This window comes from Anser cygnoides, chromosome 3 (genome assembly GCF_040182565.1).
Source record: "Anser cygnoides isolate HZ-2024a breed goose chromosome 3, Taihu_goose_T2T_genome, whole genome shotgun sequence".
In the NCBI taxonomy this organism is placed as follows: domain Eukaryota; kingdom Metazoa; phylum Chordata; class Aves; order Anseriformes; family Anatidae; genus Anser; species Anser cygnoides.
Window position 1 is genome coordinate 120,823,878 of NC_089875.1, and position 27,254 is coordinate 120,851,131.

The 27,254-nt window shown below is 43.8% G+C and overlaps 1 protein-coding gene across 21 annotated transcripts in view; it reads right to left on the bottom strand.

Annotated features, from left to right (window-relative positions):
- Positions 1 to 27,254, bottom strand: part of HMBOX1 (homeobox containing 1) — a 119,524-nt gene that overhangs the window by 84,421 nt on the left and 7,849 nt on the right. The window contains exon 2 of one of the 21 annotated variants that reach the window (XM_066995103.1): positions 19,840 to 19,914. The exons of 19 other annotated variants lie outside the window; for them this stretch is intronic. The gene's annotated coding sequence lies outside the window, so the exon portion shown is untranslated. Of the gene's footprint in view, positions 1 to 19,839; positions 19,915 to 27,254 lie in introns of those variants that run through there. One more of the 21 variants, XM_066995111.1, reaches the window with a different exon arrangement.

The window sequence follows — 27,254 nt, forward strand, 5'->3', positions numbered from 1 at the left end:
ACGTGGAGCGGTCGGATCCACTCGCTTCTTCTTGTTCACATGCTCTGCCAGAAAGCCCGCGGGGCCCTCTCACCCCTGCAGAAGTACACAGTCCAGCAGATGCAATTGCAATATTTTTCTGTCCAAGGCAAAGCAGGTACACTGGTAGATTTATTCTGTAGACACTACATCTTATTTTGTCCCACTGACTAGTTCAGAAGATACAGAGATGGCTTGGGTCAGCAGACTGGCAGCAACAATGGTGCTCTGGCTATATGTGTTACGAAAAATAAAAAAAAAAAAAATGGGGCATTTAGCAATATGCTTTCATAATTTCAGGCTTTGCTGATTGGAAAAGCGTGCTGGATAAGGAACGATACCTGACCATGAAAAGGAGGCTTTTTAGGTGTTTTTCTATGTGGTTACTTATTGCCTGAACAGCTTGTGAAGGAGAGTAAGTGATCAGCAAAGCACAGGGCCTCACTGCTGCAAGTTCGCCCTGTACAGGAAGCTCCCACACTCCAATGCTTCTGTCCAGAAAATAAATAAATTCCTAAGCACCTAACAGAAGTGGCAGTAACGCTCAAGCAAACCTCAAGTCGATGCTCCAGCAGGACATCCTAACAGCAAGCACCTTTCCTTCCCCTGCCCAGCCCTTTAGTCCAGGCAGCATCCCCCAAATCCAGATCATTTTTCGGCTCAATATTTTTGCAAGGTCCTTCTCCTGCTTAACACGTTCACGGGGATTTATACGAGCGACTGTCTGGAACACTGCTTAACAATGCTAATAGCAGAGTTCCAAGAAATCAGTAGTTTGGCAATTGCAAATACGGCAAGACACGCTGAAATATGTGCTCATGCTTGCTAAACCTGTAATCCGAGTTCTCTTTTTTTTTTTTGTTTGTTTCCCTCCCCATAATAAGCGGTTTAAATTTAGTATGAGTGATTCACTCGGCGCAGGTTTACATGTTTTATTTATTTATTTTTCACACTTGGGATCCATCTTAGATGACATCGAACAGGAAAAGCCGAGGAGGGAGAGGGACTCTGGCCTTCTAAAGAAAAGGCAGCCCATTAAATGCAGTGTCTGCCCCAATCTTATCATAACTTATTTATCTCCACAACTTGGCAACTTCCTCCTACGAAAACCAGTAGATACAGGGTGGACGCTTACCCAGTGGGTATTCTAGAGCTTCTTTCACTCTAGGCCGAGCACAGGCTAAAAAAGATCCCTTCCCTATGGTCTGAAGGCATCCCATCCCAAGACTGCTCTGGCATCACAATCCAAGTAGAGGAACACGTGCTGCTCCCACCCCAGCTGAGCAGCACCTCTGCCTTGCGCTAGCCAGCCTTGGGGGCAAGGAGCATGGAGGCATTCGCGCATTTTTGCTTAAAAACTCATAATCAGAACATCGGGGATTTTGTTAAGTCTCCATTTACAACCTCATCCCTAACTTTGGGGACTTCAGGAACTGCAGACGGAGGAATTAAGCCAGGTTCGGGCAGGCTGCACTGACCAGCGAGCAGCGCAGGGGGAAAATGGGGCTGCTTAGCCTCCGTCCTCTTCCTCCTGCCAAAACTAAGCCATACAAGCGGCAGAAAGCTTTGCCTACAGCTGCCCAACTCCGGCAGGTGGCTTGTGACGCACACAAGGTAACGGGGAAAGAGGTAGGCAGAAGAGCAGATGACACGGGAAGCTTTGGGACAGCACTGCACGACTGTTACAGCAAAACCTGGCTAAATATATCTGCAGCGCAAAGTAGGTGGGTCAGAACATACCTCCAAGAGAAATCCGTATTTGGAACCGCAGCCCAAGTGGCAAGCTATACGTTCAAAGGAGGCATAAACACGAGCAGAAGGGCTTTAAGCAAGAGCACTTGAAGGATTTGGAGTGTCCCTCCTCCCCACCCGCCCCATATATATTCAGACAAAAGCACAAAGCAAGCCTGCAACGTGAAATACCCCTTAGGAAAGAGGCCAGAAAACCAAACCTGCACACAGAGGTGAACTGACAGCCACGGTCTCAAAAGAAATTATTTAGCAAGCCTGGAACCAAAATTGAGACCGAGCTCTACAGCCTAGAGCCCTAACGCAGAACGCTAATCCCAAAGTCAAGAATCTAATACCACGAGGACAAGGAGTGGAAAAGTTTTATTACGGAGAATCCTGAAAAACTGATGAATTTTGTCGGGCTGCGATAGCGTTCTGCTGAATTCTCTCAGAGCAGGAGCTCTCCTAGAGCTTCAGCTGTGGGAATGCATTGGAAGTGTTGATAAAAGCCAAAATTGCAGAACATTTAGAAATGCATAATTTAGTAGAGGACATTCTGTACAGATTCATAAAAGGAAGGTCATGCCTGACAAATCTGCTGAAATCCTTTTTATTATACGACCAAATCGTTAGGTTAGACAAGAGTGAAACAGTGGACATAAGTTATCAGTATCTCAGGAAAGCATTTGATTTTGTACCACTCAGGCTGATTTACAAAGTCATAAAACATCATCCGAGGAAAAGGAACTGAAATGGATTAAAGCAGGTTTTAGGGACAGGAACAAAAGCAACCCAGCGAGCAGGAGGAGCCTGAAACAGAGAGGTGTAAAGGTCAGACAGTTGCTAAACACATTGAAATGGGCTCCGAGAGTGGTAAAACCTCTGCTTGGCTACTGTTTTAGGGGCAAGAACACAAATCTGGTGACAGAACTAGGGAAGAGCGTTACTACAGGTTGGGAAATGAGAAGGAAACCGGGGGTAAGATGGATGAGCAGGGTCTGCCGCTCGACAAAAGGACACGAGGGGTGCTGCACCAACCTGTGGGATTCGCTGGCACTAGAGGCGACGTGGGAAAGGACCTGCTGGCTGCGAGTCTGCCTTCCTTTCCAAGGGGATGCCACAATTTTACGGCCATTAATAAAATCTGCAGCTATGCGTGTTGTGGTAATGATATGGGTAATTAAATCCGAAGCTTCTGGGAATTAAGCTGATAGCCTGAAAGGGTCAAAAAGAAAACTCCCTCTTGTACTCAATCAGACGGATAGCTCTGCAAGCTGGGTAGGTGCACTAATTGTCCCATACTGACCCCGGTTTGATACCCAACGCTACATTAAATGGACCTCTATATAGACCCAGCTTTACTCTCCAGAAATATTGCTAAGATTTCATGTTGGACACACCAAGAGACACAGCCCTCTTGAACCTCCATGAAACCTGTTCAGTTTGGTTCCTGTATAGCTCGTTTCAGACAAAATCCCTTCCAGTTATTCTTAGATTTTGGGCGTTGGGAATATCATCACCCCAAAACTGCCATTTATTCCCATTTCTGGTAGACTCAAGATGAGCTCTGGGCCTTGATGATGACGCAAGAAGTTTTTATCCTTGCCTTATCTTTCCTAAGAGAGCAGCGACTCTCTCCAGTGCCCTCGTGAGCTGGGGTGATCTCCTCCCCAGCCAACTGAGCCGCGGCAACGCGCTCCTCGGCTCAAGGTGACCCGTGCTAGAGATGAGAAGAGGAGGCACATCTCCTGATCCCTCCGCTTGTGCCCTCAATACCAGGGCATCGTGCTGCTGCCGCCACCTGTGGGGACGGTCTTTCAGCCTTTAAGGCTGTCAAAACTCAGCGGCTTCTCTAAGCAGCAAAATTCACTTTAAATAAACTTCAGTTTAAAAAAAAAATAAAGTTACGGGAGAACAGGTGGACTCCTGTGACACCAGAGCTCTTCAGTGCACAAAGCATCTTTCATCTCCCTGTTCTACACGGCACCTTTAAATATTCTTCCACATAAAGGCATGATATGCAAGAGCAAAAGAATAACTGAGAAACCAGTAATCCCTAACAGATCAACTGTGCTTTATCTACACAGATTCTGCTTTCATAAAAGCACAGAGGAAAGAGGGGGGGAAAAAAAAGGAAGAGTACATTCGTATTGTTTTCTGAAGCTTAAAATAACCACAAAGTGAGAAAAATCAAAGCTGTTCCATAGAACAACTAGAAAAAAAAAAAAGTCTCGCTGAGCATTTGAGAAAAGACGGCAAATGGCAGAAGAAGGAATTAGAGATTTTGAGAGTGCTGTGGTCACCATGCTTAGATCCTAAATTTGGTCTGTGCTGAAACCAGTGTGGTTTAAATGGGAAGCATCTGCTAGAATGTATGTGCCCCACATATAATTATAGCTGTCGCTGGCAGCCAAGACCATGGTTATGGCTACCATTACATACTCCATTTTCACTTGCTAACTTCTCCGAAAACTTCCTTCAAATCTAACGCTGCTTCTTGCAGAATCTTGCTAACGGTGAGGCAGAAGGCAAGGGGACAGGAAGAATTAGAAGAAAACATCATCCATACTGAAGACAGACCGAGTTGCCATCAGATCATTCTCGTAGTTGATTGATCACGGAGCTTTTCCTTTTGAAGAAACAAGCAGAAAGTGCTTTATCTGCTGGAGCTGGTTTCGAACCGAACAACATCGGTGCTTGGTCTTCACGCAGGGTCCAGTCTGACGCTTGGGGAAGCAGCAAGGAAGTGCCCAAAACTAGAGCAAAGCTTTCATTTATCCTCACATTCAGACATTTCACCTTTTCCAAAGCATTAACCTGCATCCTCTTGCTCCCCAGACAAACCAACGCCTCATCCAGGCTTTGCGTGAGCCCTTTTTTCTCCATCTGCTACACCGACAAAACCCACAACGACCCCCCTACCCAAACACAGCTTGTTTTCTAAAACCCCTATGCACGAGCATTTTCTTGGAGCTGTTTTCCTGAGCTGAGCTCCCTACCCTTTCATGCAGGCAAGTGGCCTTAAGGTAGCCACTTGCTCCTTTCCAAAGGGGTCAGGCACCTACCAGCTCCAACAGCAGTTCAAAGGAGATCGTCTCAGAGCAAGGCTGACTTGCCTTCAAAGCTGCAGACCACTCTGTTGCGCACTGATAACACGATGAACAAAAACCATCTGAAGAATTATTCCAGCCCTGGCTTTAATAATTTCTAGACGTGCCTTCCTGTTACTCCGGCTCCGTGCTACACAAGGTATGTTCAAAGATTGGGGAAGATTCTCTGTAATTCACCATTCAGGCTTCCAGAGGTTTTCTATCTTTTTTCTAAATATTTTTATCCAAACGCTTGATATAGTTTGTTTGGGTTTAAAATAAAGTCCATTCACCTCGTTCCATTCAGCCTGACCACTCAAAAAGGAGCTGTTGGGGAAAAAAAACAACAAACAAACAGGACCTCCACAGTTCCTCACACACATATAATCCAGGTGTGAATTAAAGCTAAGATAGTTGCCAATTAAAAAAAGTCCTAAGACTTTCTGTGGGGTGGATGCATGCTTCTGTCCTCTCTGTTGCAGCTGCTGTGGTACAGGAGAAGCTGTGGCAGAGTCCTCCCTCAGCACCCTTTGGGAAGCACAGCTTTCCTGCTGCCCTTAGCGAAGGGCTGCTGCAACACATCGCTAACGAGTTTCTACCAGCAATAATTGAAAAAGGTCTGACATTTCTGCTGTGTACTGGTGACACCAGCAACTGGCAACGCCAGCAGTAAGCTGCTGTTTTAATTTAGCCCTACTATACATGCTACGAGCCTACAGCTTTAAGAACAAGGCCAGAAGAAAGGTTTTTTAATTCATTCATTCATTGGATTCTGATTGTGAACTTGTAGATGAGATTCCTGGCCTTCCCAAAGCATGCGTATGTTACTCAGGGAAATTCAGCCCACTCAGAGGTATACATACCAAAAAGCAGAGGCGAATTAATGCAAAGTATTTCCTATAGAGGCTTCTAGGCCTATCACGCTCCTCGTCTTACCCTTCTGCTTTGAGCTGGCTGGGTAATTGTCTTGCAACGTTTCTCTCCCCATTTGAGAACTGAAAGTTTTGAAGTTACTCAACAGAAGCATCCAAGTTTGGAAATTGGACCTCCACCAGAGGACTGGAGGATACATAAATCAACACATCAGTCCTAAAATATAAAAGCTACCGTTTAATGCAACATGCCAAAAATAAAATGTGAGTTCCTCTAGACAGTCTGCAACAAGCAATTATCTAAAAAACAATTTTTCACAAAGTTCTGCACATTCTTGCTGACTAACAATTCTGCTGCCAAGCACAGGAGACAGTGGGATGAGAGTTTTTTTTTCTTTTTACAGTTAGTTCTAGGAATATTATCCAAAATACTGACTTACATAAAAGGGGCACTTTTAACTTCATTTATTGCTTAAATCTTTATAATTCTTTACATCCAGTTGGTAACGTACTGGCAGACTCACCAGATACATAAATCTCTGCCCCCATCCACACGAATACTGTTTGTTAAGCCAGTTTAATGCCCCACTTAAACACGGCTTACCAGTGAAAACACAGCTAAATTCCCATAATTGAGGTTAGTCATAACTTAAAGCACTCCTGGAATACTTTCCAAAGTTGCAGCAATAAGATTGCTGCAAGATCCTCTAAAGAAGAAAGCAGAACAGCAGTCTCTGAAGCTGTTTAGAGACCACGGACTCCATTTCTCCCTCAATTTCCTCCTTTCTAAACTATTTTCAGGATGGAAATGAATGCAAATTCACTGGATGCATCAGTTACGAGTTCTCTCCCCTCCCCATCCAAAACTGGACGGATCTTCTTACATTTGCTTTGTATTTAAAAATCTGATTTTCCTTAGCTAGACACAATGGAAGGGATAACAATTACCTGTAAGAAGATGCTAGACACCAAATACAAAAAAAAAAAGTATTTTAAAACAGTTATTTTAAAAGCAGAATCTTCGGGGGAAAAAAAACACAACGGTGAGCTCGGTGACTATCGTGACAGCCTGGGCATGCTATGACAGCAGGGGGGCTGAGACGCCCCTCGTTTGGGCAGCTCACAAAACCCTTTCAAGATTCCAGCAAGCAAATGGAGTGGGAGAAGTTACAGCCCAATACTCCCTAAGCCTCCAACCGCGGCCCCTCCACTCAAGTAGATTACATTATATTATATTAGGATAACCTCCTCCCCCGTCGCTTTATGGTAACACAAAGGTGCTTTTATTGCTACTCCTACAGAAACAGGGGAACAAGTACAGTGAAGTAAGTAATCCCTCACTGTGTCAACACTGCCTTCTATGCAATATTACTATTTCAGGAGAAATCATCCTTCCCCTCCATCAGCACAGCTACACAGCTAAACCTGTCAAACCCAGGCCGTCAACTCCAGAATTTGAGGACGATGCTTTTACCTTGTCCCCACTTGCTGGCACTGGGAATCCTGGACTTTGTGTAACAGGCTCTAGGAGAGGAGTGTGCTGGATAGAGCAAGCTGTCTCCTGAAGTTTAAGAGGCTGTGCTTTTACCCTTTGGGGTCAATACCTGGGTCATTGGAAAGGGTTTAAGCCCAGAGATTGCTCGTTGATCCCCTGCGGTTCTCACCAAGGACTTGCAATAATTGAACCCTTTCAAGATTTGAAGAAAACTAGAAGTGGGATAACTGACAGACTAGAGTCCTTCTTTAGAAACCAAATCAGAAAGTAAAACATCCTAGCAAACTGTCCCACTGCCCTCAGTCACAGTTAGCATTTGCTCTTCTTTAAGCTCCAGCTCCTAGAGTCAAGTGATGGAAAGCGCAAAAAGGAATGCTGAGAAACGCAAAGTGAATAAATACATCCTATAACCTTAAGAGTCAACCCCTTCACTTCACCAAACCCTGATTTACTAACATTTTTTCCTATGTTTGAGGCTGTAAATAACAAACATCAGTTAATTTCAAATGACTGCTCGTGCCTAAGACCTGTGAAACCGGGACTTAGGCACGTTTTTATTGAACTTAGGCTTGTCTTAGACTTCTTTGGCACACAAACACAAAAAATCTGGGCTGGTTCAAAGGAGCCTAACATTTTTACGGTCTAACACCTTCACAGCTTCTAACCTGTACAAAGCAGTTCAGAACTACTCTTACCTGTGACAGACTGATCAGCCAAGAACCAGCAAGTGGTCTTGTTGAGAAGAGCTGCCCAGCAGATGAGCTGCAGGAAGCAGGTCAGGCAAAGCAGGCTTAGGGAGGAAACTTAAAACAGAAGACAGAAATTTGGGCAGGGCAGAGAAGGGACGTCGGATGGCAGGAACTCTGTCAGTCATAAGACATGAAGCCGAAACCCCGAGCAGGTTTCTGCCTCCTTTATCAACCCTTCTTCAACTGCAGGGAAGAGGCTGAGTCGCTGCAAGCAGTATTTTTACTGTAATCAGAGATTGGGTACCGGGCTAGTCTGACCGTCAGTCTGACCCAGTAGGGATATTATGTTCTTAAATGGCCTGGGCACAATTTATGTACAGCCGTTCGGCGAGCCAGAGCGCGTGAATGTATTGTAAAACATGTTACATCAGAAAAGCCTCGCTCCCCATCCACAAGGAGAAAACTGACACCGTAAGTCACCATCCAGTTGGCTGGGGAAGAGGGAGGGATGACACACGCATACATATAAATGGATTAGATCACAGCCTTACGGCTGCTCTAAAGTAATCTATTAAGATTTACTTCTAATATTCTTAAAATGCTTCTGGTTTTGAAATACAAGGCATGAAAGTGCCCCATTTTTCACGAGCTGAAGCCAAACTCGAAATAACAAAACAGTCTGAGTAGTTAACAGGCTACAAAACTCACCGCGATTTCCAGTCAGCGTTAGAGAGGCTCGCAGAGTAACACTGTGTACCCATTAGCTCCAAGTCCACAATTTGGCCAGAATTTGTTTTGCTGCATTACAGCCAAATCACTTTTTGTGTCTGTCTTCCTCCTACGTGGGATTGCCTTAGCAGAACAGGATGCCAACGCTGAAAGCACTGACTGTCTCCGACTTTACCATCTTTGATTAAGAAGGCCCTTTTATTGCAGGATCACTTAGACTTTACAGATAACTGTTGCTGCATTGAGATGAAGCTACTGGCAGGAAAAGCCTACAGCAACTCCGGGACGAGCAACCAGAATATTAAAGCTGCGCAAATGAGCTATTCCAGCATTCCAGCACAGCTAGAAATTACTCGCCTAATATCAACTTTTTGCAGAAAATCACATTGACTGCTTCTTGTAGTCCCTACAGAAGACATAGAAAACAAAGTATTCCTCATTTCCTTACAAGAAATTCCCAGTCAGGCTTGAACAAGTGGCAAGTGGGTTTCTAAAGGTTTCGCTTTAAATCCCTTCACCCTTTCCTTCCAGGGCAGAAATCCTCCCACAACTCAACGTTACCTCCTCATCCTTTTGCTGCACTATTTTCAGCTTCTGCATTATCCTCCCAGCTTCTCATTTCCAGTCCTGCTCCCGCTCCACGTTCCCATCCCGGTTTTGGTTGCCTGTCCCACTGCGCGAGAGAAAGCCTGTGCTGCCTGATTAACGGGGGGCAAAGATTGCTCATCTGTCGCTCCCATGCCCACTTTTGGGGGGACCAGACCTGTAACAGCATCAAGAACCGGGTTGTGCACACAAACAGGCAAGAAATCCTCGTATTTTATCAAGGCTGGCACATGGCCTGAAGGGTATCCTTTTCCACTTTGTTTTATTTACATCTAGCAGCCTTTGTGTTGGTGAACAGCACTTATCACTCAACTCCTCTTCACCATTTTGTATTTCCATTCTGCCTCCCTTTGTCTTTTTTCTAAATGGATGCCCCAATGCATATCAACTGATTGAGGATGTACTACCAGACCCCAACTTCCGCTTTGTCTTCAGATGTGTGCAATTTAAATTTATTTTTTTGAGAGATAAGCAAATTAAAATCTAATCCAGGACGTGGGACATAAGTACCCAAGGATGTAACAACAGATGTTTCTAGTTTATCATGAAATCACACACATCGTTCTGCTGCCTCCTTCCATTTTACAGAACTGAACAGCAACAGCACTTGGCGTTCACATCAACTTTTTCTAACTTACTAAACAAAGCTGAGCATCTCCAAAAAGGCCGGTAAGGGTTTCATTTTTTCACTTCCAGCAGCAGTCACTCGCGTGACGGAAGGTAAAGCTATTTATCACAGCATCACCAACACACACGGCAGCAAACAAACGACCTGGCAACACAGAATTCAAGCGAAAACAGTGACAAAAATGTTGGGGCCTCACTCCTCTCCTTGATTTACAGCGTGGCACATTCAACAATAGAGTGCTGGTAAATCATCGTGGTGAGGTATTTGTTTTAAGCTGGTACTAATTCTTCAGAATGTACTTTTCTCCTTTAATAGATTTTCTTTAGGAAAAAGGGAAGCCCTGCAGAGCTTCCAGCCAACCCCTGACGTGGTCCTTCAGCACGGGTCTGATGCTGTTGAGGAGGACAGGGAGACATCAGGAGCTTCACCCCGAACTGCTGCCTTTCTTCCTAACCGTGACCACTTACGCAGCGCCTGAGAACGCAGAGCAATAAGCAAACACTTAATTACCAAAGGAATTAAGGAGCTCTTTACAACGAGATTCATCACCACATCATCCCATCAATTTGAATAAAGTATAATAGAAAAATCTAAACAGACCACGATCTCTCATCTACTCTTATTCAATCTTCATCATAACTGCTCTAGGGCTTCAACAAGTGTTGTGGTTTAGGGACGGCAAATAAAAGTTTGAAAGACTTATTTTCTATCAGAGGAAAGACAGAACTGTGTCTGCCTGCCTCCTTAGCCTTGTGAACCTAAAGTGACCAAACCATTTGAACTTCTCTACCAGACACCCTCTGCATTAAAAAAAATAAAAAAACATACAGATGGAAATGTGCTAAGTCCTTCAGAGAAAAAAAAAAAAAAAAGACATTCAGCATGTATTCCATGCTGAAAGCCAGCTTAACATGTCTTTCAGCTTGGTTACTAAAACTAGATTGCACTCACCATTAAAAAATGCTTGGAAAATATCTGTGTTCATCTTAGATTTCATAAGGGAAGACAAAAAGAAAGATTTCTGAATTGCATTTTTAATGGACTTTTTTTCCAAGCGTTTGTCAAACATTTTGACAAACTACTCCAAAGCATAGCTCCCTACAACATGATTAAAAATGTCATGTAAATAGTTCAGCAGCAGACAGCTACTGCTGACTTGTGGGGAGGTTAGGGAGGAAGGGGAACGTCAGCTCTGAAGGGGTGAAAGGTACGGCACGAACACCTGGAGGAAGCAGAGTCTCAACTGCTAAACCACTTTTTGCCTTTTTTTGCACATATAAGGAGTATTTTGTTCATTTCGGTTTATTCATCTAATTCATTTCAATGCCTTGTTCATTCAAAAGCTGAATAACCAACTGGGAGTTTAGAAAAAAAAAACAGAGAGAAGCAGGAAGGCTTGTTTTCCCTCTTCTAATCTGTGAATAAAAACAAGGTGAGAGAATAAGATCCGTCAGCTTTCAAACCTTGAAGGACGTGGTATCCAGACACAGTTCAGTTCATTAACTGCAGATAATGCTTTCTTTGTTTAACGAATCAGTTTCCAAATGTAAAACATTTCTGAGATGTTTTTGTCTTTTTTTTTTTAAACTGGCATTTTAAGATAGCAACATACGAAAACAAATTTCAGAACAGAGAGGGTTTTTTTTTTTTTCCTTACACTTTCAGTTCCAGGCCTCATCTACATAGAGCTCATTTGCTATTTCTAGAAAATGTAAATATTAAGAACTTAAATAAGGACTTGTTCAATTATGTACCTGCCTAAGGACACGTTCCTGCCCCACTTCCCCTGCTAGTTCAGCATTACCTCTCCTGCCCAAAGAAATTAAGAAATTAACTTAAGGGCTATAATTGTTTGCAAATAAACATGCTTCAAATAGTTACCAGCCAATGAAAATCAACCTTCTAGGAAAATAATGAAAGTACAATCCCAAAACGAGATTAAAATCAATGATCTAAATCAAAGCTTCCCTCTTGCTGATGTAAATCAGGGTGATTTAAATCACCAGTTTTGATCAATTCACTCATTTGCATAACCTTGATCGCTTATCCCTTAAAATGTCATCTTGGGGCCAAAGTTAGTTGGATGTTCCTTGAAATCTCAATTCACCTACCGTAAACAAGGCTTTTTTGGTTTTATTGAAAAATTTATAAAATTAACCGTCTACTAATTCATTTCCATAACTGATGCCTAATCATATTTGGGACGCTGGAGTGGTTTAGAAGACAAATGAACGCACATCCTGCAGTAAGCCCAAGTAAAACTAGAAATATATTTAGAGCTGCCAGCGGCTCCGTAGATATCCTTACTGTCAACAAATAAGCAAACATGCTGATGGGACAAACAAGTGTTTACAAGATGCCCTCAGCCCATCAATTACCTTTAATACAGTTGGGTAGCCGGGGGCTATCGATCTACAGTGGTAAATTTTCACAGCAGGCTGTTTTCCTGCATTGATCATCGGACCAAAGCATGGATTAACATAGCGTAGGCTCTGCTTCATTACAGAAAAACTGCCTTTTCGAAGGGCAACAAAACCGTTTGCTAGCACCTACCGATCTTTGGGCTCACGAAAGCTGGATTCTCCTTCCAGATCAACCTGGCTTGCTTCAGGGTTGCCTACATGAAGCATTTCTGATGCCACAGAACTGCAGCATCACCGAATATCCCCAGCTGGAAGGGACCCACAAGGACCCCTGAGGTCAGCTCCTGGCTGCACCCAGGACTACCCCAAAATCAAACCCTATTTCTGCGAGCGCTGCTCAAAATGTCCTTAGACCTCTCCCAGCAGCGGTAATTTCTGCCTGGTTTCCTCAACCTTCAGGCTCTTCACCTGAACTTTCTGCTGATTCTGGTACTGCCCAAATCCTCTTGTAAATCGCCCTTCAGAACAACTCTGCTCCAGGCTTTTACCTTCTTTCCTGCATCCTCTTATTCCCACAAAGAGGAGGTACAACAGGGGAACACCAGAGAAACTGGAAGGGGATCTCAGGATCATACAAATCCACTTAAGCAGTTAGCAAGTAGAGCAGGGACAGCAAAGGACCTGCTACCACAAATTCAGAGGATGCTTTGAATGCGTGACATTTTACACAAATTGCAGCTCTCAAAAACGGGGAGTAAACACTGAGGGCTTCTACCTTTTTTATTGGTATATAAAAAAAAGGCAAGATTATCTCCGGAGTACGAAGTGGAAGTGTTTCTTTGTGTTTTGGTGTTCTTTTGTTTTTAACCTGCAAACATTTTAAGGCAATAGCACAAAGCTAATAACTACCGTGGTCATTTTGATCCAATTACAATACGTTTTAGTTTAAAACACCACAGTACTTTGAAGATGAAGTAGTGCTGCAACTTGCCTTGGTTAGAGAACGCACAGTCCTCTTTGTGCTTTTCCACGCAGGAGTCAAAGTGGATTTAGCAGGATTACACCAGCCTAATTCAGCATTTTGGGGGTCAGAGCTTTAATGGCATTTCCGACTCATGCACCCCCCACAAAAAAAATGAAGGAAAAAGGAAGCTGTTCCCAGTAAACCCATGAAGCAATCGATCCTCGGATGCTTTGTGCTTTTGACTTCAAACTATGAGGGAAAGAATGAAAACTAAATGTTCTGCACTTTACTTATAACAGTTTCACCTGACTCTATGCATTTGTAGTTTATGCATTTAAAACCAACTGGTAAAAAAGAAAAAAAAAAGCAAACTGCTATGAAAAAGACCATTTCTAGACGGTACAACCCAGATCATACTGAAGGCCTGCTAGCTGTCTTCTGTTCTGCTCTTGGTTTCCCAGGCACTTAAAAAAAAAAAAAAAAAAGACACTTTATAAATATTAAATTGCTGGGCTGAGTCCTAAAATACCCTACCTGAACAAAGAAAAAACCCTACTGCAAATCCCCGCACAGAGCAAAACACCATTTTTCTCCCCAGGTATTGTGAAAAGTAGACAAAGCTTGGCTCATTTTAGGAAGGAAAACAGTCCAGACATAGGAGTAGGAAAAGTTAGTGTTCTGAAAGGAGAGAAAAGGAAGCTGTTATGGCTGTGTACAGGCATTTCCTGCTTCAAGATTTGAGAATTTCACTCCTCAACACACACAGAAATCCAGAGTTGCCATAAACTGATACCTAGCTTTGTTTCCCAACTTTTTTTTTTTCCCCTTCATTCCTCACAATTTATTTTTAACTCCTGCGCAGAAGCTGCATCTGTTGAGAATGCTCACTCTGCAGACCGAGCTCCTGCTCGTGCGACTGCAGGGCACCTCTCCTGCCCTGCCTTCACGGAGCTCAAACCATCCCTTATTCTAGGCACTAATTCCAACTTCAGCATTTCCATGCTGCGGCTCGGCCATCCTCTCAAGACCCACCGCTTTCAGTACCAGGATGTACTTTTGCTGTCTTTTAGGGCTCACGTGAGCTTGGAAGAAGGATCTGGTAGGAGTAGATGGTCTATGTTTACCTTGCATTTAAAGCCTTTAAAAGTTAAGAGTACTATGAATGATGCCAGGGCAAGCATTATCTGAAAAGATAAACAAGCTTAAAATAGCAGGCAGAGAGCCCCGCTACCCGGCGAGCATCCTGCCGTGAACGTATATCCTTCAAGAGAAGCAAATTTAGCAGTTCCTCTCCAACGATATTCAGAGACTCGTCCTAAACACTGACGGGGATGGCACAAGAGGAAAACCAAACCAAATCCCACCATGAAACAGCTGAAGGACTTTGCGTCAACGTTCTCTTAAGAAGATTCCACTTGGGAGGATGGGAAATAAAAGCTTTAACATCACTTCCCAGCAGGAAATAAATCTACAGAGCGAGTAAGATACGTACACAGCAAACGTTTTACACTGGAAAAGGGCTATCAAGCCAGTGAACTAGTGGAAGTCACTTGGTGGGCACGGGGAACTAGTGCCCGATTAAACGGCAGACCATCTTTCAAGCCGTCTCCTTGCCTGCAAGCAAAAAGAAAATGTTTGTGCTTTTGTAACTCTGCTTATTTAGCTCAGTTCAATGACTACCGCTTTCAAAGTTGAGAAACCAGTTGGGAATTCAGACAGCAGGAAAAACAGTTTCTTGCTTTTAAATGAGGAATAAAACTGAAGTGAGTTGATGAGCTCTGCCAGCTCTATGTTTCTGAAGGGCACGGTAACCAGAAATTAAGTGAAATTTCCTTTTCACAGACAAGACTCACTGTATTTAATCAGTTTACTTTAAAAGAAAAACTGCATTTTGACATGACTGCAATAGCCATAATGCCAAGTAAGACTGCGCTTTCAATTGAATCCCAGTTGCCATCCACACATTGCTTGACATGATTTATAAACGAGAATCAGCTGGGAAATATGCAGAGAATCAACTATTTTCTAATCCCGCACGTAATAAATGTATAGGAAGCCAGGTAATCGCTTAGGTTTTCGTGACACCTGTTAGGAAAGTGAAAAGTTGCCAGCACAACCCTCCTTTTCTTTCACAATAATGAAGGACTACATGTGCAAAACAAAACTAAGTTCAATTATTCAGCCCACGGTTTCCTGCCTGCTATTGAAGGCGCTTTGATTTAAATCGATCCCCGCGCCGCAGTGCCAGCTCCGACAATCGACGCGCTGGGACAAACACGCGCCCTCTAAATCCACGCATGGGTCTGTCGGGGCAGGAGAGGGGCTGGGAGGTACCTCTTGGATCCTTCACCTACCTGGGAGGCAGCATTTTGCTGTTCGGATGAACAGCTTACAAATATTTACGCCCAGACACAGGGATACAGCCACCATCAACTTTACGCAGTGAAGCCAGATGTAAAGGCATTCATTGCCTGCCTCCCGTGACACCGTCCTGCAGCACTGGAGGAGCCCAAGCTTTTCTTGTGGTCAGCTTTCTACGCTTGACGGAGATAAAACTAATGGAAGCATTGGATTGACAACCATTTCTATGATACAAACTGCGTAAAAACCCATTAAATACATGAAATTCAAGCAAACAAGAGCAATCCATCTCCTTCAGGGAGAAGCACACAAATAAAAGAAACTAGAGCACCTCCTAAAAACACAAATTTGAAGGGGCTGGAGCTGTCGGCCTTGGATCACACTGGACATAGAGGAAAGGCTCCAACAGGTCTAATAAATTGTTTACGAAGGATTAAACCGAGCTTTGAGCAGGCAAAGTTGGTCACTCCCATCCAGGGAGCAACAAAAGCAGCATCAACAGCTTCAGGGCAGATTTACGCTCTGCCAAGAAGTTTTAGTCTGAATGAGGAGTAGGAGAAGACAACTGATGGGATCTCCTATCATACCCATTTCGTACCGAGCCGATTCGGGACACCAAGATAAGCGGTCAACCCTACCGCAAGCCAACGCTGAGCGCCAATGCTATCCAGCAACCGGTCCGGCCAACAAAGAGGATGAACAGCTTGAACTTTGGCCAACCCAACAGGCATTTCACAGCAAAGTTTGTTTTAAACCAAAGGAAAAGTACCTTGCAACCTTTTCACACCCCAAGAGCCGCGCTTGCTGGCAACGCCACAGTCAGCAGGGCTCGGATGCGACGGTCCCAGTAGCACCAGTGGCCAACAGCGCAAAGCCGCACTGGTCTCAGGGATGTTCTCCATCCGCCTCGACTGCATGAATTGGAAGGGTTATACCAGACCTCCAAGCCACTCCAATAAATCTGCTCAACCACATTGTCACCCTGCCTTAACTTGGTTCCCCGTCAACGTAAAGTTGTCCCTCCCCGCGCAGGAGCTCTGCAAGGCGCAGCAAGGTGCCACCCCTCGCTCGACCTCCAGCCACCACCACGCGTTTAAATAAACGTGATTTATACACGGCTGTAATTTTGCACATTGTAAATTACCTACGGAGACGAGCATAAATTGCATGTACATGCAAATGCGCTCGTGTGATTGTGTATTTATATGCACAATCCACCACTTGTGCTCCAATGCTGAAAGTTTCTCCCAGCCGTTCAATAAACCTTACAACCAGAACCAGACACACTTTGTTTTCTATAAAGTCTGCAACTAAACCTTAAAATAAATAATAAAAAAGGTTATAATTCATCATCCTGACATCAAATCACCAGATTGCTATTTCAGTATATCAGAGTGATGGATACAGACGTGTTTTAAGTACAGTTTAGTCTGTGTTATTACCAGAGCATTTATTGTTGCCTTTAAGACAGTTTCCTTTCAGATGTTTCAAATAACATCAACGCTAATTCTTCCCTCCGCTGCCTGGATCCGAGTCCACTATTCAGAGAGGAGAAAAAAACAAGAAAAAAAAAAGAAAAAAGTTTGTCCCCCCCCCCCCAAATCATGACTAAGCAACAGGACAGTGGATGCTCAAAACCAAGATTTCTTATTGTTCCACACTTCTCTTTAATTTTGACTGGGGTCAGACAAAAGATGCTACTTGTTCCTCAATGAAAATTCTGATCTGACATCAGATGCTATTCAGTAAATGACTACACACTCTCAGTTTTTTATTTCAGCCATCGGAGCACATGGAAAGCTCTCGGTTCTCGTTGCGGCCCTAGGTGGTGGCAATACGCACCCCTTCACGGATGGCAGGTCCAGCGCAGCCGGGTACACCCAAAGAGGATGGATGAAGTGCCGCCCAACCTGCGTGCTATCCACACCAGCCTCCCTTTGCCTAAGGCTAAAAGACCACGTTTCGTCCTCTCAGGAGGAAAAAAACAGTCCAGCTTTCTCAAAACAATTCCCTGGGCCACCTTGTATCCCACTAACACAGATGCATGCAAGTGGCAGAGTGATGAAATCATTAACTCTTTCAGTAGAACTTCTTCTTCGCTAAAAATATTGATTTAAAAGAACTGTTTCCCTTCAATTTATACTCCCCAGACAATGCTGGGAAGCACCAAGTCCCAAACATTTGGGTTTGCTGCAGTTATTTCCCGGGGCACCTCCTAATCCCCTGCAGGCCACCAGCTCCCCCTGACCCATCATAAGTGCCCTTCTGCCAGCCCCTTTTTCATGTCCTTTCTGTAAGAATACTACCGCAGGTTCTTCAGAGTATTTATAAACGGGACTCTTCTCATCAACCACACAAGCTAGGAAGCCCCCACCATTTCTGCTGACTTCACTTCAGGTGTAAGCTCACACGCAAGAGGTCCCAGGTATGAGCCTGTAAATACAGATATATGTATTAACGAAGCACTCGATAAGCAATGGTGCAAAATGAGGCCTTAATTCCACCGAGCACGAAAGCACGAGAGTAACCCCAGGAAATGTGACTGTACATATTCCCACAAATAATCTCAGCCTGGGTCCTGACACTAATACAAGAACACAGCCGTATGGAGCTTGAAATCTTCCCCCAGAGAAACAACTTTGCGAGAGCAGAATGAAGGAAACATAATGTGGAGAAAAACACCCTTGTAGCTTTGCTTGCTATTCAAACCAGGCTGATTAATCTTTAAGATCTAGCAGCTTTTCAGATTTTTGCCTTCCCTCCCTTCTCCTTCTTTTTAACAGGGCTTAAAGTAACACCATACAGGGCTAAACTACACCCAGGACTTGCATACACCAACCCCATCAAGCAAAAAACCAACAGATCACATAAAAAAACAGCCAACTAGGACGGGTCAGAAGTGGAATACAAGGCAAGGAAGATTTGACACGTATGAACCTCAAAGAGATGCCTCCTTACGAGCAACCCCAGCCCTTCAGAATCCACACAGCTGCAAAGCTTTATACCTGCCTTCTTGAATTGGAACCACTGGCGTTCACACCTACAAGCTTTTCACTGAAAAACTGAGATCTTAGGTCCTGGCAAAACATGAGATTGTTGGATAGTGTTGGTTCTCAAAGCTGACACATTTAGAAAAGAAAAAAACCTAAAAATTTGATAAAAGATTCCAATATTTACAGCTTGCTTTCTTTCATGCTGCTCTGAAGTATGCGGCAAGGTGGGAAAGGAAGAGAAGAGGAAGTTATTCGGAAAAGAAATATGAATGAAGAGAAAGCACTTGTCAGGAGATCATTTCTGAAATACCTGGAGTGAGGGCAGCTTTGTTCTCAGCAAGGAGCAAACACACCGAAGACAAACCATCCCCTTCCTGGGACAGCCTCAGGTACCTACACTTACTTGGGAGGTGAAGAAAAACAGCAGAGAATCACACCACCATTCATCAGGGCGTCCGAGGCTGCTTTCCCACACCTTGAATCCAACCGCACTATCTAAAGGCTGCCTGCCTTTGCTAGGACAAGAATACTTACATGAAATACACAGATGCAATGCATACGTTCCACAAAAAAAAAAAAACAAGTTTATACAGTAAGGAGAATGGATATTTGCTTTGATCTCAAGTTGCCCCATGAATTTTTAATGACGGCTGTAAAGCAGAAATCTTTGGATAGAAATCAGCAGCGGAATTCGAGCACGCTGCTCATTGCAGGTTACGAAAATCCATTGCCAATACGTTTGTATCAGAACTGCTCCCAACTCCATGCAAGGAGAAATGCAAATTTCATTCAGCATTGTATTTGCAGATCATTCTCTTCAGCCTACGGCTTTCCTTTGCCCTCTCCAAAACGGAGGGAGGAAGGAACCGCTCAATCTGTTTTGTCATCTCTGCTCCTATTAGCGGAGATGATGCGAACTTCAGATATTGCTGTCCTCTCATTTCGTGTTTCACTGCAAAGACGTCTTGATCTTTTTTTTCCTTCCCCTACCTGCTACAGAGAAACTGCTAAACTAAAAGTACAAAAGAAACTGCTAAACTAAAAGTACAAAAGAAAACACTTTTCTACTACGCACCACAAATAGACTACTGTTTCTAGTTCAAGTGCAAAGGGACAAAGATACCGCAATGTTTTTATATGCATACATTAAGATAAAAGCAGGAAAGATTAACATCTGGAGAATGATATTAACCCTTGTGCCGTCAGTGAGGCAACTGTGGGAACCTTCATTTGCAGTGCCTTCCCCCATTTAAAGAGCTAGCACTACTATATGGTGTTTGGAGCTGTATAGTCACACATACCTGATACAAAACTAATGTTTTAGGTAAATTGAGAGGCTGTCGGGCTCCAAAACACTGAGGCTATTAAATAAATACCTAGGGGAAAAAAAAAAAAAGGAAAATGTGAAAATCCTTGTTCAAGACTTGAACATCTCTTACAAAGACGATCGCAGCCAAAAAACAGTCTCATGTGGGAATTTAAGAGAAAGTTTTTGGAAAACACAGTATGGAGAGACAGGAAGAGTGTGATCCAACAGTATTGGGGGCAGACAAGAACACTGACAACTGTGGTGCAATAAGATAAGCACGAAGAAGAAAAACTTCATGGGATCTAGAAGTGCACACACTGTAGACGGCTTGCAAGGTAGGGAAATGACGAACAGCAACCACACCACAACAAAAAGGTACCGACAAGAAGTGACAGCTTATAAATAAAGGCATTTAATTTAAAATTTATTTATAATGATCAACAGGATCTGAACTCAGAGCACCTCGCTTCGTGAAGGCTGCCCAGCCTCCAGGTATGGGACATTAAATGGGTGGCAAGGACTGCAGGGGGCACAGCTCGGGGTGGCCACTTGTCCAGACAAATGGGCTATTAAGAATTTAACTAGCATACACCCCTTTTGGCTGGAGAAGGTGGGATGCAAAAGCTACACTGAAAGCCTGAACCACGCTGTGAGGATATCTGCAAGTACACAGAGGCTTCAGTGCTGGCCCTGTTCTGGAAGTCTGTCCTCAGCATCCACAGGTGTGAGAGAGAAGCAAACTCCTGATGCGACCAGCACAGCCTTTCATTTATCAACCCGATTTTAACTGAACTGACCCTCCATGTTGTTGTATTTTGCAACTCTTACGTAAATGCTATCACACCGCTGCCTATATTCAGGGGCAGGAATTAGGATAGCCCTGCCATCACCCAGATCAGGGCCTGGCTTAAAGCAATGCCTTAGAGACGCACATACACCCTTATTTTTAGAAGTACCACATGCATGCAGCACTGCAGCAAAGCAGGAACCTCACTGAAGTCACAATTTAAGAGCCTGCCACGTAAAACACCAGTTAAACCCTGTTTAACTGGGTTTAACTGGGCTTCTAAGCCTCCCTTGTGCCAGCCACAGCGTTAAATCCAGCAGGGCACACATCTGTAAGAGCTATAAAAGACTTCAAAAGGTCCACCTTTCAAAAGCAAGGAGGGAAGAGAGAACAGGGGACAGGATGAGAAGTGCAAGGATTTATCCGTACGGAACAATTATTTTCATTTCCCCATTTGAACGCACTGCTGAAGTGCTGAGGTGGGAAGGCACCTCTCACGCCCCGTTCCCCACGCATGCAGTTTTCCAGCGCAACTGGCTCAAAAATAAATGCACAGGCACATGATGACCCACGTGGATTTTGGCTGGTTCTGGTGCAAATAGACTGCAAAATCACCTTTAACGACAACCTTTCTCAGGGCTGTGAGGTAGAGACACGCACTTTTTGGCCTGGTGGCTTCAGGAACCTGAGAGAACGTCGCTAAATTAATTTTGATCTGTGGTTGACTAAGGCATGAGCTAAAAAGTTAGTTAAGATGGGTTAAGCTAAGCTTTCAATTGGAAACTACGACTGCAAAAAGCTTAAGAACTGGTAAGGAAAAAGATCAACAGGATGGGCGAGAAAGAATCCAGATGCAGCAGAAAACATTAACTGCAGCGCCCCTGGTTTCTGGGCACTGCCGTCACGGACCAAGGCTCTCCTCAGGGGCTCTAAGCACACTGAGCTCAGCCCCAGCTCATCCGAAACAACACAGGACGGTTTGGGAGAAAGCACTGTCACACAGTCACACCTCACAAGTCACCGCCCATAACCCTTTCCTTTAATATTTACGAAAAAACTTACACTTGCAGCCAAAACGTGCTGATAGTACTGCAAAGAGAGCATGGCCCTGAGCCTGCAGTCTCTTCTCAGAAATAATTTCCATCAGAAAACTGAAGGGGAGTTCTGCTCAGTCAGTAAATTCGGGGCATTTAACACATGCTGTTAATGAGAAGGCCAGCGTTAGGGACTTTGAGGGTAGGCAAGGAGACCAGAAGCACTTCAATCCCACCACGGAGCGGTTTCCTATCCCCAGGAGACCACCACAAGCCCTGTTCAAGCCACCACTACCACGAAGGGCAGGAGGAAGGCTGCACGTAGGAAACTCTCAAACTAGAGGAAGGGCCAGCAGCTCCTTTAGAAAGTAGACAGCAAAAGGCTGTCAAAAAGCAAGCACAATGGAGAATTAAGTATGAAAGGACCTAGAACTCTGCTCACCTGTTAATTAAAAAAAAGGAAATTTCCTTGGTATAATTCCAGTTCAGTTCTTGCAAAAACCAGAGAGCACTCCCCCTGCCTCTAACACTCACTGTATCTTGTTTTAAGGACTCACCTTCAAAAAGCACTGAAATATAATGGAAGTTACAGATATTCAGCACTAGTTTTATTCCACACTCATAGATGTGAGCTCACGTAAAACACACAAGAGCCTTCATCAATTCACTGTTTTAATAGGTTTGAAAAAAATCACAGGAAAAGTAAGTAGTAAACTAACTAAAACTTTGACAGCGTAAAGGAGAGCTCCTTGAAGGCAGCTTTGGAGGGTTTAAAGAGGTAAAGCTTTGTGTTTCTGTTAGCTGGTTGTCCACAGGGTAAGAGGCAGAACACAGCCCTGACGTGCAAGCAAGACAGGCAAGGTCAGGGACAGTCACACTTCAGCTTTTGCTTCTCCCTTTCCATGAAGATGGCAACAATGGAAACTAAACACTCCTTAAACTTCATTTCTGCTGCCATGTAACTCATGCATTTCATGAGGGACACAAAAAAAAAAAAGCCTTCTCTAGCCTACTTTTCCCACACTGCTTTGCAAAATATGGAGTAAAAAGATCTCCAGGAAAAATCAGGATTTGTAGGCATCCTGCCATGGCTGGAAGATCCACAGCCTCTCAGAAAGAGTTCTTTCCTTACAGTGCGCACAAGCCATCGATAAAGGGATCCACAAAAAACAGCATGATGGACAGGGAGCCATCTGAAGCAGAAGACAGATAACAGAAAGGAGAATCACAGGCTTTAAATCCACCTTTCTGAAGCGAGGTTCCTCAGCGTGGGCTGAAGGGAGGCAGCTCCATCGCATCAGAGCTGTAAGACTTGTAATATCCCAGCTGCAGCGAGGTGCTGAGTCCTTCAAGGAAGAGGAGAAGCAGAGATGGCCATCACTGCTTCCTGGTCGCTGCCCTCCTGTCAGCTCGCAAGTCAAACACTTGCGAATTATGAGGCACATCGAAATCACTTGTGGCTTCAATCTGCCCCAGACATCTAACACTGCGTGCCCTATCCCACCCAAGAAGCGACCAGATGCTCCATTTTTAGGAAATGGGAGTTTCTCCCCCTGAAACCTGCATTTTTACACTGAATTGAATTGAAAAGACTGGAGATAACTTCAAACTCCAGCAAGGCAAAGGCCTGAAAACAGCGTACCTGCACCTCAGTTGGGACTGCTGGTCATTAGCCAGGTTGTTTATAAAAAAAATGAAAAATGCCAGCTTTTATATATCATAGTTTTAATAATCTTGAATGGTACATCCTATGCACTGTATGCATAAAGAGGGTATGGAAACATGGTCTGCATTCAAAAGTGATTTAGCGAAAACAAATGAATTATCTTTATTAAGTGCATTGAACCTTGCTGTGTCCTCCACTGAAAGATTTTTGTATTTGTGAATGCATTCCGCATTGTGTGTCGTCCCCCCCCCCCCCCCCCCTTACATTACAGGAGGGAAACGAGCATTTCTGCATCTACAAAATCATTTGGGATCTGAATTAGTTCAGTTCACAGACCACTTATCTGAATATACTGAAACGAAGAAAATATTCTCTCTGCACTGTCAGAAGGTGGCCTACTACTTCTTCAGTCTGGTTCCATGTGCTCAGCCAGCAGTGACCACCATCACTTCGCTGGTTTGGCTTTATTTGAGACCCTGGAGGTACAAATACACCGCCTAGATTCTGTTCAAATCCGCTGCAAGAAGTGCAGGCATTGCATTAGATGTCAGTTATATACTTACCTTAAACATATATAAATTTTAACCTATTAAAATTAAAATATATATATATTAAAAAGACAATTCTTGAATCCAGGTTACAAACACAAGTTTAAAAGAGAGCAAGTGCAATTGCAAAGAGAGGGTGGAGATGCTTCACTGCCGTTTTATTAGCTAACTTAACCAACAATCTACTTCTACGCTTATCAAAGCTAGATGCATCCGTTTGCTATTAAACGGATCTGGATCTGTTCTCTGCAAACTAGGCACAGCTTCCAGGCTCCAGATAAGCGGCGAATTTGGCCCTTCAGGGTCCTGAAGTGTCCGAGCAGAGGAATTTTAACACCTTCTTGGAGCTGTATTTAAGCTGATCATCAGGGGAAACAGCCACAATCTAAACGGATGTCTTGGTGGGCAGTAAGGTCTGTGGAGGTGAAGAGCTGTCTCCTGCCTGCATGCTTGTACCGTGCTTAGCACCTTGGGGCCCCAGCTCCGGCAGCGCTCTCCAACTGCAATCACGTCACTCTAATCTTCATCTCAAGTATTTTATCAGCGATTTACGAGCAGGCTTAACCCACGTAAGCAATCAAATATGAAGACCTAAAAAACTGGATCCCAGTTTTCCAGTTATAGGAGCCTCGGGGCAGGGGGGGGAATACCTAAAGAAATGACACTTTCCAAACCCAAAATTTTACACGGAGGAAGGGGAGGTTGGAAGGAGAGGAAAGAGATGAGCTTCCCATAGCACTGCAATGCCACAGGAAAGCGCCACGTTTAATGTAATCAAGCTCTACATTGCAGCCATATGGAAACAATTTCAGTCAATAAACAACTCCTGCAAGAAGACAGCAGAGGAACAGAAAAATCAGATACCGATTTAGCTAGGAGGCAGGAAAGCCATTGGCTGAGCTCAGAGGCTCGCACTGTAAGAAATATTTATGTCCAACAAAACAGCATACGTTTTGGAGTCTGTGTTATTTGTCTTAGACATCCACTGTGCCACACCTCAGATTTCAGGCAGCAGAAACAGCATTTTTTCCCTTTTCCACTGTACCTTTTCCAGCCTCCCCAATCCTCTGCCTCAGTTCTGTTCCCTTTCTTCCCCCTTCCAAATCTTTTTTCAAAGCCTATCTCTCTGGCAGGTTTCCCGCTCGATAGCCAGAAAGGAAGCAGACGTCCCAAACTTCAGATACGCGCCTGACCCCTTGGCGTTTTATCTGACTGGAATTCGCAGGTTTCAAAACAGGCACTTTCTCATGGAGCAAATCCTTTCAAACACCTACCTTAAAAAAAAAAAACAGGGACAAAAAAACCTAACCTACATCATTTCTTACAGACAAAGGCATTTAAAGCAGGTTTGGTTTCAGGATCCTAAAAAGCAACATGATAAATATTGCCTAACAGAAAGAGACATCCGTGTACGCTGCAACACGGAGGGAGTAAAGAATCAGTTTGGGAAAGGAAAAGGGGAATTCAAGGGAACAGCCAGCAAGTGAGAAGGCAAGTTGCTATGAATAACACAGAATTTACCTGAGTGTGCCAGAGGGCTGACACCAATATTTATCGGAATTATGCCCGTGGAACGAACCGAAGGATAATTCACAAGTGTTGCCCCAAGTAGCCACTTGTAAAGGTTAGGAAGGTCTTCACTTCCACAATGCCATGAAATCTGCCAGCAGATACACCACAGCCTCCCCAAAAGCATTGCACTTGGGGACGTTCAGCAATAAACCATCTTAAGATGTTCCTCTTACTAACCAAAGTGCAAGACTGAAGACCTAGAAATTTATATAAATACCTTAAAAACCAGAAACTTTCTAATGGAAGAACTGTGAGCAGTTCTTTTGGGACAACAGATTTTCATCACACGAACTACCTTTGAATTATCAGTAATGGGAGATGAGTTCCAGCAAATCCTTTAAGAGGGAGCTATTTTAAATCAGCTAGAAAACACGCACTGACTTTTTGCAGTCTTGTATGGCTTTTCTCCTTTTTTAACTGAGGGACTCTGGGTCCATGCTGGGTGGATGTTCATGTTACAGTAGTGCTCAAAAAGGGGACAGAGCAAATCTGGAGCGGTCAGCTGGGTACCAGTCCAGGCAAACCAACGTAAAACAAGATTATCCCAGTGAGGAATTAGAGAACAGGGGCACCAGTAGTGCCAGTCAACATGTTTTAATGGGAGAATGTCTCGATGAAGGGCTACCTTCATCCTCTGAGATTACAAATGTAGGCTAGCAGAAGACAGTACAGGCACAGGGCGTACCTTGGTTCGAGTGGAAATCCACATCGGCTGCTCCGTATCGACTGGTGCTTTCTGAGAGCTGTCAGTTAGCCAGTTCTTAATCTACTTCCTGGTATTGCATCATGCTAATTTTTTTTTTGTCACTAAATTTAAGGTCTGATGCAGTTCAACATTTTTATCACTGCAGATAAAAATCTGTGACTGACACCACGACTATTGGAACAGCACGTTATTGTGAGGAGAGGGCAGCAAAAGGAGTCTGAAAATCTGGCTTAACTGCGCTCAGGAAAAGCAAAACACAGCTGAAAACAAATTTATAATCTAAGAAATGCAAACCACAACTACCAAGGGGCAGACTTTACTAGGAAGAACCTCAGTGTGAGAGCAGGCTCACGAAGAGGATTTCCCTATGCAAAATGGGTACCACGAACCTTTTAAATAGCTGCGTAGCAAAAGAGGTCATCGCACCTTGGTAGTCGGCGTGGATAAGATGCAGGCTGGAACATTTACCATTTTTGGTTGCCACGATGTTAAAAATAAATGGAGACCATGAAGAATCACCGGATGATCTGAGTGCTGGAGAAAATGCCTCAGAGTGAGACTTAAAAGCTCAACTCTGCTTCCTTATCAATCGAGTAACTTGATTACAGAGTGTAAGTACCTCCATGGCAAGAAAGTAGGGGATACTAAAGGGCTCTAATCTTGTCAGGAAAGTCGTAACAAGAACCAGCGGCAGAAGTTAGACAAATTCAAATGAGAAATCAGCCACTTACTTTTAACAGTGAGATGGCACAAACTACCAGAAGTGATGAGTCTGAAATTACCAATCACGGACACTCAGGGCTGGAAAGCTTTCAAATTGTTTTTAGCCAAACATCAGTTACTGGTCTCAGTTTCAGAGTAAATGATTAAAATTTAAAGACTCGTGATATAAAGCATATAAAACATATCAGACAAGGCGATTTAATTGCCTGTTCTCGCCTTAAATTTTATGAATCTCCAATATGTTAACATCATTCTACTTCTATGGGTGAGGAAATTAAAGAGGGAGGAATAAGTTTCAAGTTCAGCAAGTTCCCTCTTTCTCAGATTGCTGTTCTTATCGCTACACAGCACTGCTCCATCGAGCAGACGGA